Source organism: Brachycentrus maculatus, unplaced genomic scaffold, assembly GCF_059751285.1.
Source record: "Brachycentrus maculatus isolate JH-2025_06_01 unplaced genomic scaffold, ASM5975128v1 h1tg000857l, whole genome shotgun sequence".
Taxonomy (NCBI): domain Eukaryota; kingdom Metazoa; phylum Arthropoda; class Insecta; order Trichoptera; family Brachycentridae; genus Brachycentrus; species Brachycentrus maculatus.
Genome location: NW_028281584.1, coordinates 92,501 through 104,616, shown reverse-complemented (window position 1 = coordinate 104,616; position 12,116 = coordinate 92,501).

Below are 12,116 nucleotides of genomic sequence, written 5' to 3'. Positions count from 1 at the left end.
ACCGCAACGTTAGTTAATTTACTCGTAATAAAAAAATAAAAATAGGGATAAATTGATTCTAGCGACCCTTAGTTAGGTATGTTGACAATTCGAAAAGATTTTCACATTTAAATATGAATGAAAATGCTTATAAACTTTACACATATGAGCTGTGAGGATATTATTTATGAACTAACGCAGAAATGTGGCTTATAAAACCAATGAGAGATCGTTATCCCAGCTAAGTTTAAAGTTTTCCTTATTCCGTTACAGAAATTGATTTACTTATATATTTGTATATATATGTTAAATAATGCACTGAATCTCAATATCATAAATTTTCCTAATTATTTTCCCATTAATGGGAAGGATTTGTCCATCCATCTAACTTGAATAATTAAATTTACGTTTTAAAGTGCCCGCTTAAATCGAATACGTGATACGCCTTGAAATGTGTTTTTATGCAATCTGCAGAGCAGGTGTGACTCAACTGTAGCAGATTGTAGATTCACAGGCGCTACTGGGAATAGTGTACTTTGTATTATTTATATGCAAAGAATATGCTTAGATTCTGATTTATGGTTTAGCGGTTTGAGCGTGTGCATGTTTTATGAATACACATATTTTTATTTCTTGGTATTTTATGCACGATATTTTTATGTATACATTACATACTGAATATTTTAAAATAAGATGAGAGTGGAATGTATTATATTTGATGGCATAAAGATGATGTAAATGATAGATTCGGGGCCATGGAAAAAACTACTGTTTAGAAGAAAAAAAGTAGGAGAAAAACATACACTCTTTTTTGTACATGTTTTTATTAGCTAAGGCAAATTAACCTATCTGAATTTAACAGGGGGATTGAAATCCCACATGTGAATTTGAATTTTGATTCGAAAAATTTAGGATTATTTTATTTATTGACATTTTAACATTGATAAAGAAGAATATGGAAGTCTGGGCATTTAAGTGGGTTACGACTGTCCTAGACTGGTTTAAGTTATCATTTAAAACACGTGTAATATTCACCAATTCAACCCATGATTGACAACCACACTACTCAAATTTTTGGAAGTTCTATCCATATAGTTCCTAGAATTTCACTTGATACATCTATGGTGAGATAAAAGAAGCAAGTGAGGTCCGAATCCTGGATTTTATCACCCACTCAAGAAACGCTAGAAAATATCCATTTTTTTAGCTCAATATTTTACCAGTATTTTTTTAATTACATTTTAAGTGTGTCCAAATACTCTCCTATCAAGAGTTTTTTTTCATATTTTTTTATCTCAACAAAGATGAAGCATTTAATCCATATTCTTCTTCGTCTTTGTTGAGATGTTAAAAAAATATACAAATAATAACTCTGAATCGGAGAAAAGCCCAGAACAAATGCCCAGACTTTCATGTTCTTCTTCGTCTTTATTGAGATGTCAAAAACAAAACTATGCAAACTTATAACTGATTAGGGATGTAAAATTATCTAAAAATCAGAATGAAAATATATAAATAATACGTTTTCTATCCAAAAACCTTTTAAAAAAAACAAATAAACCCAAAAACCTGGTTTTAAACCAGCCTTTGATGGTCGTCAGACCCACAAATGCCCAGACTTCCATATTCTATTTCATCTTTGATGACACATATAATAATAATAAATAATAATAAAACCCTTATCCGCACCCCAATGGTGCATAGGGCACTGCTTCATATAAACGCAGTGTTATCTCGATCGTTTACACATGAAGGAAAGGTGATCAGCCCTCCGCTTCAGGTACCAGTCCAGGGTAATATGGAATAAATATTACAGTGAAAAAATCACTTATATTTATTTTACCTCCATTGGGAATCGAACCCGGGACCTCCAGAACGGTAGCCGAGCGTGCTGACCATTACACAACGGAGGCGGACTTGATGACACATGAAAAAATAATTTGAAAAATAACTCCTATAATTTGAGATAATACAGATTTGTGATAAAGTATTTGGATACATTCAAAATGTTGGTAAAACCTCATTCATTATCCAACGTTGATATAACGTTTTGTTTATGTTAATAAGTTAAGAATCCTCTCTCCCATAATCGGTCGTCATATTAACAGTCGACTGAAATATGGAAATATGGAAATAAACCATTCACATATCACAAGGTTACTTTTCAGCTTCATCCCCTGTCGTTGGGGAGTCTAATTTAAGATTAAGGCTCCCATTTCATAGACAAATATTGCCTCTCGTCTGACTCGGGGTAGCTATTTATTTTGCTCGACTAAATGTACCGCCATTAAGTGTGCTGTGTGTACCGTAACTGCGCTGTCATTTAAATGATAATCGAGCCCTTGTAATATTTCCTTTGTTATAATTAAGATATAACATACATACTAACATACACGCTTAAGTTAAATGAACCTATCTACGTAAGTGCCTATTCACATTAGTGTTTCAGTGTTTCCGTCGTAGGTTTGTAAGGTTGTATTTATTGCATTTCCTGTTATATACACAATTGAAATATATATATATATATATATATATATATATATATATATATATATATATATATATATATATATATATATATATATATATATATATATATATATATATATATATATATATATATATATATATATATATATATATATATATATATATATATATATATATATATATATATATATATATATATATATATATATATATATATATAAATATATATAAATATATATATATATATATATATATATATATATATATATATATATATATATATATATATATATATATATATATATATATATATATATATATATATACATATGCTACGTCAAGACAATGATATCAGTTATTTTATATTAGATCTTATACGAGAACGGTTATGCAACCACTAGTGCCCTAGATATTAATTGCATTCTTTTTTTCTTACATGGATTTCCTTCACCATTTCTTCTCTTAGTAGCAGTGTCTCTTATATTAAGATTGATGTTATCAGTACATAATATTTTTTTACTATTATTCGCATCCAAATATGCATAGGGCACGGCATCGAATAGGAGAAAACTTGGTGAAACGAAATGAACTTTTTACTAAATCGCGAAATTAAGGAAGATAGCATATCGTGGAACATCTTTTACCAATAAAGATTTCTATAAGGTACTTTATTCATAAATATAAACAAATACTGTATTACCCACTCCAAAGACAAGAGCTTAGTCTTTTCTTTTAGAAAGGGACAGCGTTAATAGTATTAATTTATATTAAAAGTAGAAAAAATATCTAGAAAATGAATTAAATTTTAATATTTATTGTTACAAATATTTTATGTGTGTCTAAAAAAATATAAATTTATTTAAAGGTTTAAATTTATGTTATTGGCGGTATGTTCAATAACATCTACCGGGAGCATTTGAATAATATTATTTGTGATTTTATGAAACCCTCAAATTTACGGAAAGAGTCTGATTAAATTTCGCAAACGTTCATATCAAATCTCTTCATGTAAAATTCATGAATTTGTTCAAATTTATTATTTTAATTAAACTTTCAGGCATTCGTGGTTGAGCATGGTAAAGAAAAGTAAATCTCTTGAAATGATCCCGCATTAAATAAGACCCTAAACAAGGAAACAACTTAAACAAAACTATATAATCGAAATTTGTTTTCCTACTGTTCCGTCTCAACGTTTACGTTGAAAAAGCTTATGAACACTTTCGAAGGCTTTCACGCGATCCTCGAAGCGTAGTCAATTTTGTAATCATCAATCCTTGAATATATTTTGTTGCACGATTTAATTCGGTACGATTTTCTTACAACAATATCTAACAATGATTAAAGAAAACACTTGTTTTTTACCACTTGAGTTTTATAATAGACTACATGTTTCAGAAGTTAAACTTCCATCATTTAGGTCTGTATAATAACTTAATAGTTATTATACCGACCTGAATGATGGAAGTTTAACTTCTGAAACATGTAGTCTATAATAAAACTCAAGTGGTAAAAAACAAGTGTTTTCTTTAATCATTGTAACATATCTTATCACAAAGTTAATGCCGAAACAATAAATAAAATATCGAACAATTTATGTTTAGTGCTTTCTTATGAATTTCTTTACATGATTTCTTTTAAATTAAACGATTTTTTTGCTTGACACTAAGAATAACTGAATAATTGTCAAATAGAACAATTTAATGATTTATTGATTCAGCATTAACTTTGTAGAATGACATGATTATTTTATTAAAATTAAACACTTGAATAATCCACTTTATCGAGTTTTATTTTTATTTACGACTAGTTTCGAAAACGACAATTGTTTTCATCTTCTGGTACAAATTAAAACTTTATTTGTACCAGAAGATGAAAACAATTATCATTTTCGAAACTAGTCGTAAATAAAAATAAAACTCGATTATGTGGATTATTCAAGTGTTTAATTTTAATAAAAGAACAATATAAAAAAACATATCTCAACATTGATACAAAATATAAGTTTTTTACTGACATTTCTTGGTTGAACTACATTTTTTATAATAAAATAACAACCATTAAATTTTTTCCCCTATAAATGACATCGTCACTATAACACTATGACAACACTCAACTAGACAAGACTCACTACTCGGATGATGTCGGTTACGACCAAAACCTGGTCACTGGTGAAATAAAATTCATGTGGAAAAAACTATAAAGCTAACTAACTAACTAACTTACCATCACGCCACTTCCCCGCAGGGGTAGGCAGAGGGAATAGAACGCCACACCACTCTATCTTTGCAAACATTTTTCGCCTCTTCCACGTTCATGCATCTACTCATACACACCCGCCGATTGTTACGACTCCTAACCTGACCACTTTCATGTATTTGGCATACCTGATCGTGCCATGTTTTTCTCGGTCTTCCTCTGCTCTTTTTTCCACTTACATTCGCCTTATAAATTTGTTTTACCGTGCTTTCCTCACTCATTCGTTCTACATGTCCAAACCATCTCAACACAACTTTCTTAATTTTATCGATAATGGTTATCTCAGCTTTGCATTCCTTCCTTATAAAGCGGTTATTTTAATATGTAAAAGACATTTTTTTTTTTAAATCGACTACAGTAATCTGTAATATCTTCTTCTTCGTGGGTTACAATCTTTATGATGATTGGTTTGTTAAAACGAGAAGTTTAATTATCTCAACGGAAATTATTTATCGCTAATGAAAATAATTTTTCAGGATTCATCTTATCAATTTATATTTTAAATATTAACACCAATCACTGATTTTTTGAGTGCACTAAATTGTATTTTATTGTTTAAAAAAAAATTTACAAAAATAAATTTTGTGACGATTGTTTTGCCTAGTTTTGGCATTTTCAAACGACATTGGTTTTAAAATGCAACAAGGCCATAACAAGGTGAAACAATCGTCACAAAATTTATATTAGTGAGTTTTTTAACAATAAAATACAATTTAGCAGTCTCAAAAAAACAGTGTTTGATTTTAACATTTGATATATTAATTAAAATGGAGTTCTGCAAATTAAATGCCAAGTCCATAAATAAATTCATGGTTTCAACAACACACGCCACCAAAAATATCCTGAATATAGGAAGATGATATAAAATGTACCTTTAATACTACGTAACGCTACGACGCGTTCTGGGAATATATTATGAAAATAGTAGGAATATGAAATGAATGGGTTTCTGGGATATGCGAATCCGTAATATACGGGAGAAAGTAAGCGTGATATTTAATTGTTGAAACTTTTAATATATGTTTGTTTTTAATGACGATTCTTAAATTTACTTTGTTATGAAATCACTATATATTTTTTAAAACATTATTATAAAATCAACCGGTTTCGAAGCCACAGCTTCTACATAACTTTTCAATACACTATCTACATAACAAAAAATATATTTACTATCTAAAATATATTTATTACCTCGCATACTAATAAAAGATTTTCTGCTCAATAAAAAGCACCGGATGGTGCATAGGGTACTGCATCATATAAATGCAATGTTATTTTGATCGTTAACACATGAAGGAAATGGAAACATCTCACATCTCACCAATAGATGTCTTTATTGAAGTTCTAATGATTCAAGAACAACGTTTCGAAATTGGTTCGTATAAATAGATATTCCGAGAATTTGAATAGTGTGGTTGTCTATAATGGGTAGAATTGGTGAATGTTACACAAATTTATTATCTTTTAGCAGAGACAGGATGGATACAGTTGATATTTTTTATTTACTTATATTTACGGATCAAGGCCTCAAGGTGGCGTTAAAACTACATTATAACTAGATGTAACTTGATTTTTACAAGTAAAAAATGCAAACTTACTACCACACCACTTCCCGCAGGGGTAACCAGACAGAATAGAAAGCTGCACCATCCTATCTTTCAAAACATTCTTCGTCTCTTCCACATTCATGCGTCTCCATATACACACCCTTCGATTATTCTGACTCGTTCTATTCATTCTAGGTGTAAAAACATCTCAATAGTCATTTCTTAATTCATTCGATAATACTTATCTCAGCCTTGCATTCATTCCTCATTTCATCATTCAAACATCTATTTTACTTTGTTTTGCCATAAATAATTTTAATGGTTTTTAGCACACCTATTATTATTTCAAATTAAATAATAAATTGACTTATTCTAATATAATTCTGAGCAAAGGAAATTGGAATCATAAATCCGAATAGAATATGCAGGGATATATTCAAAAGACAAATTTCTCATATCAATGCATGCATTTACATAAATTAATAATAAAAATCTGTAAAATATGTGGTTTTCGGAATATATGGCATAATAACATATTAATTTATCCACAAAATAGAATACAAATCAATTCTTACGAAAGTGTGTTGTGGCAGAAATTATTAATTATTTTGTTAATTTAAAAAGTTAATGAGTAAAAAACAGTAATTTAATTAAAAAAATGAGCAAGTTTTTTTTTCCCATTTTCGTTAATGATAATAATAAGTCACTTAGTCAGCCACAATAGTTCAACAAAACATTTTTTTATAGTGAAATTAAAATTAATAATAAAACCCTTATCCGGCACTGCTTTATATAAATGCAGTGTTATCTTGATCGTTTACACATGAAGGAAAGGTGATCAGCCCTCCGCTTCAGGTCCCAGTCCAGGGTAATATTGAATAAATATTACTGTGAAAAAAAATCACTTATATTTATTTGAACCCCCCTGGGAATCGAACCCGGGACCTCCAGAACGGTAGCCGAGAGTGCTGACCATTACACTATGGAGGCGGACGAAATTAAAATTACCATACTTAATAAATAATAAAAGAACAGCGAAAGAATAAAAACGTTTTTGAAGAATTATGTTTAATATTGAGAGGTTGGATTGATTTAAAAAAAGTAATGAGCGATTATTTTCTTCTAATAAATTGACTCGGCATTTGTGGTAAAATGTATCCATTTTAAATTTATGTTTTGTATGATAAATGACACTATTTATTATAATCTATTGTGACATGTTTTTTGATACATAACGCATACAGTGTTTAAAAATTAAGCGGAATTCTTTGAAACACGTGTCGGGATAAATTTTAAGAAAAAGAGGCATTAACCATGAAAAACTGTCTTAAACTATTAGACAGAGAATTCCATTAACAAAATAAACTGATTTAAATTAGAGCCATTACTAAATTCCACCCTTTACACTCATAAAATATTTCGCGATGGTGTATTTTATTTTCGACCAGATTAAAATGTTTTCCTCTTCATAATATCATTCTATCATAGCTTTGTTTACCATTGACTAATATTTACGTCATCAATTTAATCGCCCTGATAGGATTTCAGAATGTAAATAACTGATATATCGAAACAAAGGGTTGTTTTTCCCACCCCGTCAGTGCGCTACAAAGGATGCTACACTTTTTGTATTAACTCCGTTTTAATTGGAAAAAAACGACACGATTTAATATGAGACGCCTTTTGTCTCGGAGCCGAGAGAAATAACAATGTAATTTATATTCTTTTGAGGGGTTTAGTAGGAAAAAAACATGAATCCTGAAAAGTATAAAATAATAATAATAAAACCCTTATCCGCACCCCGATGATGCATAGGGCACTGTGTCATATAAACGCAGTGTTATCTTGATCGTTTACACATGAAGGAAAGGTGATCAGGTCTCCGCTTCAGGTACCAGTCCATGGTAGTATTGAATAAATATTACAGTGAATAAATCACTCATATTTATTTTACCCTCCTTGGGAATCGAACCCGGGACCTCCAGAACGGTAGCCGAGCGTGGTGACCATTACACTACGGAGGCGGACGGCGGAGGAGGCGGATGAAAAGTATAGTGTGATTTAATTTTTTATCTATGTATTATACAGTATATAGTCGCCCTATTGGCTAACTATTCTAACCGACACTTACATAAGGAACAGTCGAACTGAGATTTTTTTCTGTCCGCCTCCGTAGTGTAACGGCTCGGCTACCGTTCTGGAGGTCCCGAGTTCAAATCCCAGGGAGGGATCAAATTAATAAACGTGAGTTTTTCACTGCGGGGTAATATTGAATAAATATTCGAGTGAAAAATCACTTATGTCTGTTTGACTCCCCCCTGGCAATCGAACCCGGGACATCCAGTGCGGTAGCTGAGTGAGCTAACCATTGCACTAGGCAGACGAACAAAAGTATGAAAAGAAAAAATATATTATAAGATATTCAAAAAATTTAAACATATAGGAAAGTTTGAACTATCGGGATTTTATGTAAAAATAAAACTTTTTTATAAAATAAAGATTTTCCGAAGTGTTTTCATAAAACGGGACCCAAGAAACATAATTGTTGAATGTTTTATAATCCGTGCGCCCAAGCTCGAAAGGAAAATATTTCCCTGATCTTAGTACACAGATAAATGCCGGAATTTAAGCTTCAATAAGGGTGATTTTTCTTCGAAAAGAATGAGGGTCACTCTTTATTTATTACTCTTAAATTCTCAAACTCTTTGATCTTAGAAAAACGACTGGTTAAAATATTTTCGTACTTATTTCTAAGTACGCACTCAGCGCTTTAAGACTTTTCATAAAACACAATTAATAAGGGTTGATGTACTTGATAGGGCAATTTGTATATATAGTTTATACGTTTACCCACCCCTAGGTTTGGATAATGTGACAAGTGGAAAAATCAGCGATTCATATAAATAAAAAATGATTTTGATGTATTTATTGACAATTTTTTTATTATTTTGTATGCTTAGATTTTCATCGATTGTAATGCCTATACTCGTACAATAAATAAACATAATATAATTTAAAAAAAAACAACCCGTGCAATGATGTTGCACGTGCATTGTTCAATATATTAGTCACGGTATTCGTGTTTTATTTAACCCTTCGTTGCATGACTTTTTCAATTTTAATTTAAATAATTTAAGAAAAAAGAACGAAAAACATTTAACACGGAAAAATCTATAAAATACTTATGTATCAAATTTGCAGCAACATGCAATGGTATAATATATTACGTATTTTGAGATATTGATATAGTTTTAACTTTTGGCTATGTAACAAATTTGATACACGATTCAGCGAAGGGTTAATTATAAGCTTTGATTAGTGACGTGTTGATTAAATGTTAATTTCTTTTTAAAATATATAAAATAATAAAATATTTTTTTATAGACTAGATTACTTAGTTGTATTTTACTAAAAATACACACAAAAATTAATATTGTAACAATTTTTCGCCTAGTTATGGCTTTTTCAAAATAATGTGAAGATTCAATGAATTGACGGTCCTTATGTAGCTGTTTTTGTCCGCCTCCGTAGTGTAATGGTCAGCACGCTTGGCTACCGTTATGGAGTTCCCGGGTTCGATTCCCAAGGGGATAAAATAAATATAAGTGATTTTTTCACTGTAATATTTATTCAATATTACCATGGACTGGTACCTGAAGCGGAGGGCTGATCACCTTTCCTTCATGTGTAAAAACGATCAAGATAAAACTGCGTTTATATGACACAGTGCCCTATGCACCATTCGGGTGCGGATAAGGGTTTTATTATTATTTTTATAATATGTAGCTGTACAATTCTAGGTGGTTAACTAATAGTTTTAACGTGTGCAGTAATAACTTATGGGAGACATCGATAGTTAATGGGGGGTGTAGGTACGTACACCCATATTTATTTTTTAGGAAAGGAAGAATCTATTGACATGGCAATTCGTGATAGAATTAATCTTCATTTAATCTTTGTTTAATCTTAACATTCGTTTGAAAATGTCATAAATAGGCGAAAACATTTTCACAATATTAATTTTTATGTGTTTTCAAAAATAATAAAACTTAGTAGACTCAAAAAACTGTTTTTTAACTGTAAAATATGTACATAAATTAATTTTAAATATTTTGTGTACTTAAAACATTGCTAACATTGTGGTATGGTAATATAACACTCTACTTATTAATCATCATTCATTTTGTTTAACACAACTAAAAAATACAACCACGCGAAAACCGGTTTTGGCACAACCATTGCATCATCAGATCGACCGTAGATCAATGCAATATTGCAACTGTCTCCTATTTATATAAACCATTTAGTTATAATTTATATTTGAAGCACTAAATTTATGATTTTCCATTTTAAAATTAAAATGTAACATTGTTTTAAAATTACTTTAAATATTTTATTATAACATAATTATAATGTCTACTGGTTTCGAAGCTAACCGCTTCTTTATCAAGACTGATTAATACTTAGTTTGAATCAGTCTTGATAAAGAAGCGGTTAGTTTCGAAACCGGTAGACATAAAGCCGTGTTTTTAAGTGGTACTACACCAAGTTAACTATCAATGATAAAAATAGTAAAAATAAAATATTTGTGAAACACACTTTTTTATGTTAATTTATGTAAAATTAGTTTTCATTTTATTTTTTGACATCTCATGAAAGATGAAGAAGAATATGGAAGTCTGGGCATTTACGGGGTTGACGACTGTCATAGACGATGACGTCTATGACGGTTGTCAGCCCCGTAAATGCCCAGACTTCCATATTCTTCTTCATCTTTCATGAGATGTCAAAAAATAATAAGAAAAATACTCCTACAATTAGAGATAATCCAGATTTGTGAACAAGTTTTTGGACACACTCAAAATGTTGTAGAATTAGTTTCGCGGACTACAGATGTTATCATCATCAGGTGAAAATACAATAAACTTTATTTCGTCCTGTTGATAAAATAATGTAAATCTGAATGAGAGACCATTTTAGCAGTATAACAGTTAAGCTTTTTATCCTCTCTTTCTACCATCTGGCAGAAATGGGTTCAGGGCAGCAGAACCATTAGCAGATTTGATCTTATGACGTACTTTTATTTCTTACCTTTTAAAATCGTCAGGGGATACATTTTTTTATTATTTTGAAATATCAGTCCTCCAGTCTAAAAGCATTTTGAAATTTCCTGAATACGCGGGTTGTTAATATATTTATCTCAGCTTCACTCGGGGGAAATTATCACTTTATGGCTTTTCATCAATTCAACCTGGAAAGAGTGGGATTCCGTTACGTTTCTTATTGGGCAGATATTTAAATTGGTCGGTTTAATGAAAAGGATGTTTTATTTTCACCATCCCTGTGGAATCATTTGCGTTTAACAACGAAAAAAAGTGTATTATTTCATTGAACACTCACCAAATTCAAGTACATTCGTACTTTTTTGTTGTACCTACAAAAGTCGAACCGTTTGCGTCAGAGAAAGGAGTATAAATAAATATATATATATATATATATATATATATATATATATATATATATATATATATATATATATATATATATATATATATATATATATATATATATATATATATATATATATATATGTATATATATATATATATATATATATATATATATATATATATATATATATATATATATATATATATATATATAAAATAATAATAATAATAATAAAACCCTTATCCGCACCCCAATGGTGCATAGGGCACTGCGTCATATAAACGCAGTGTAATCTTGATCGTTTACACATGAAGGAAGGGTATTTATTTTACCCCCCTTGGGAATCGAACCCGGGACCTCCAGAACGGTAGCCGAGCGTGCTGACCATTACAC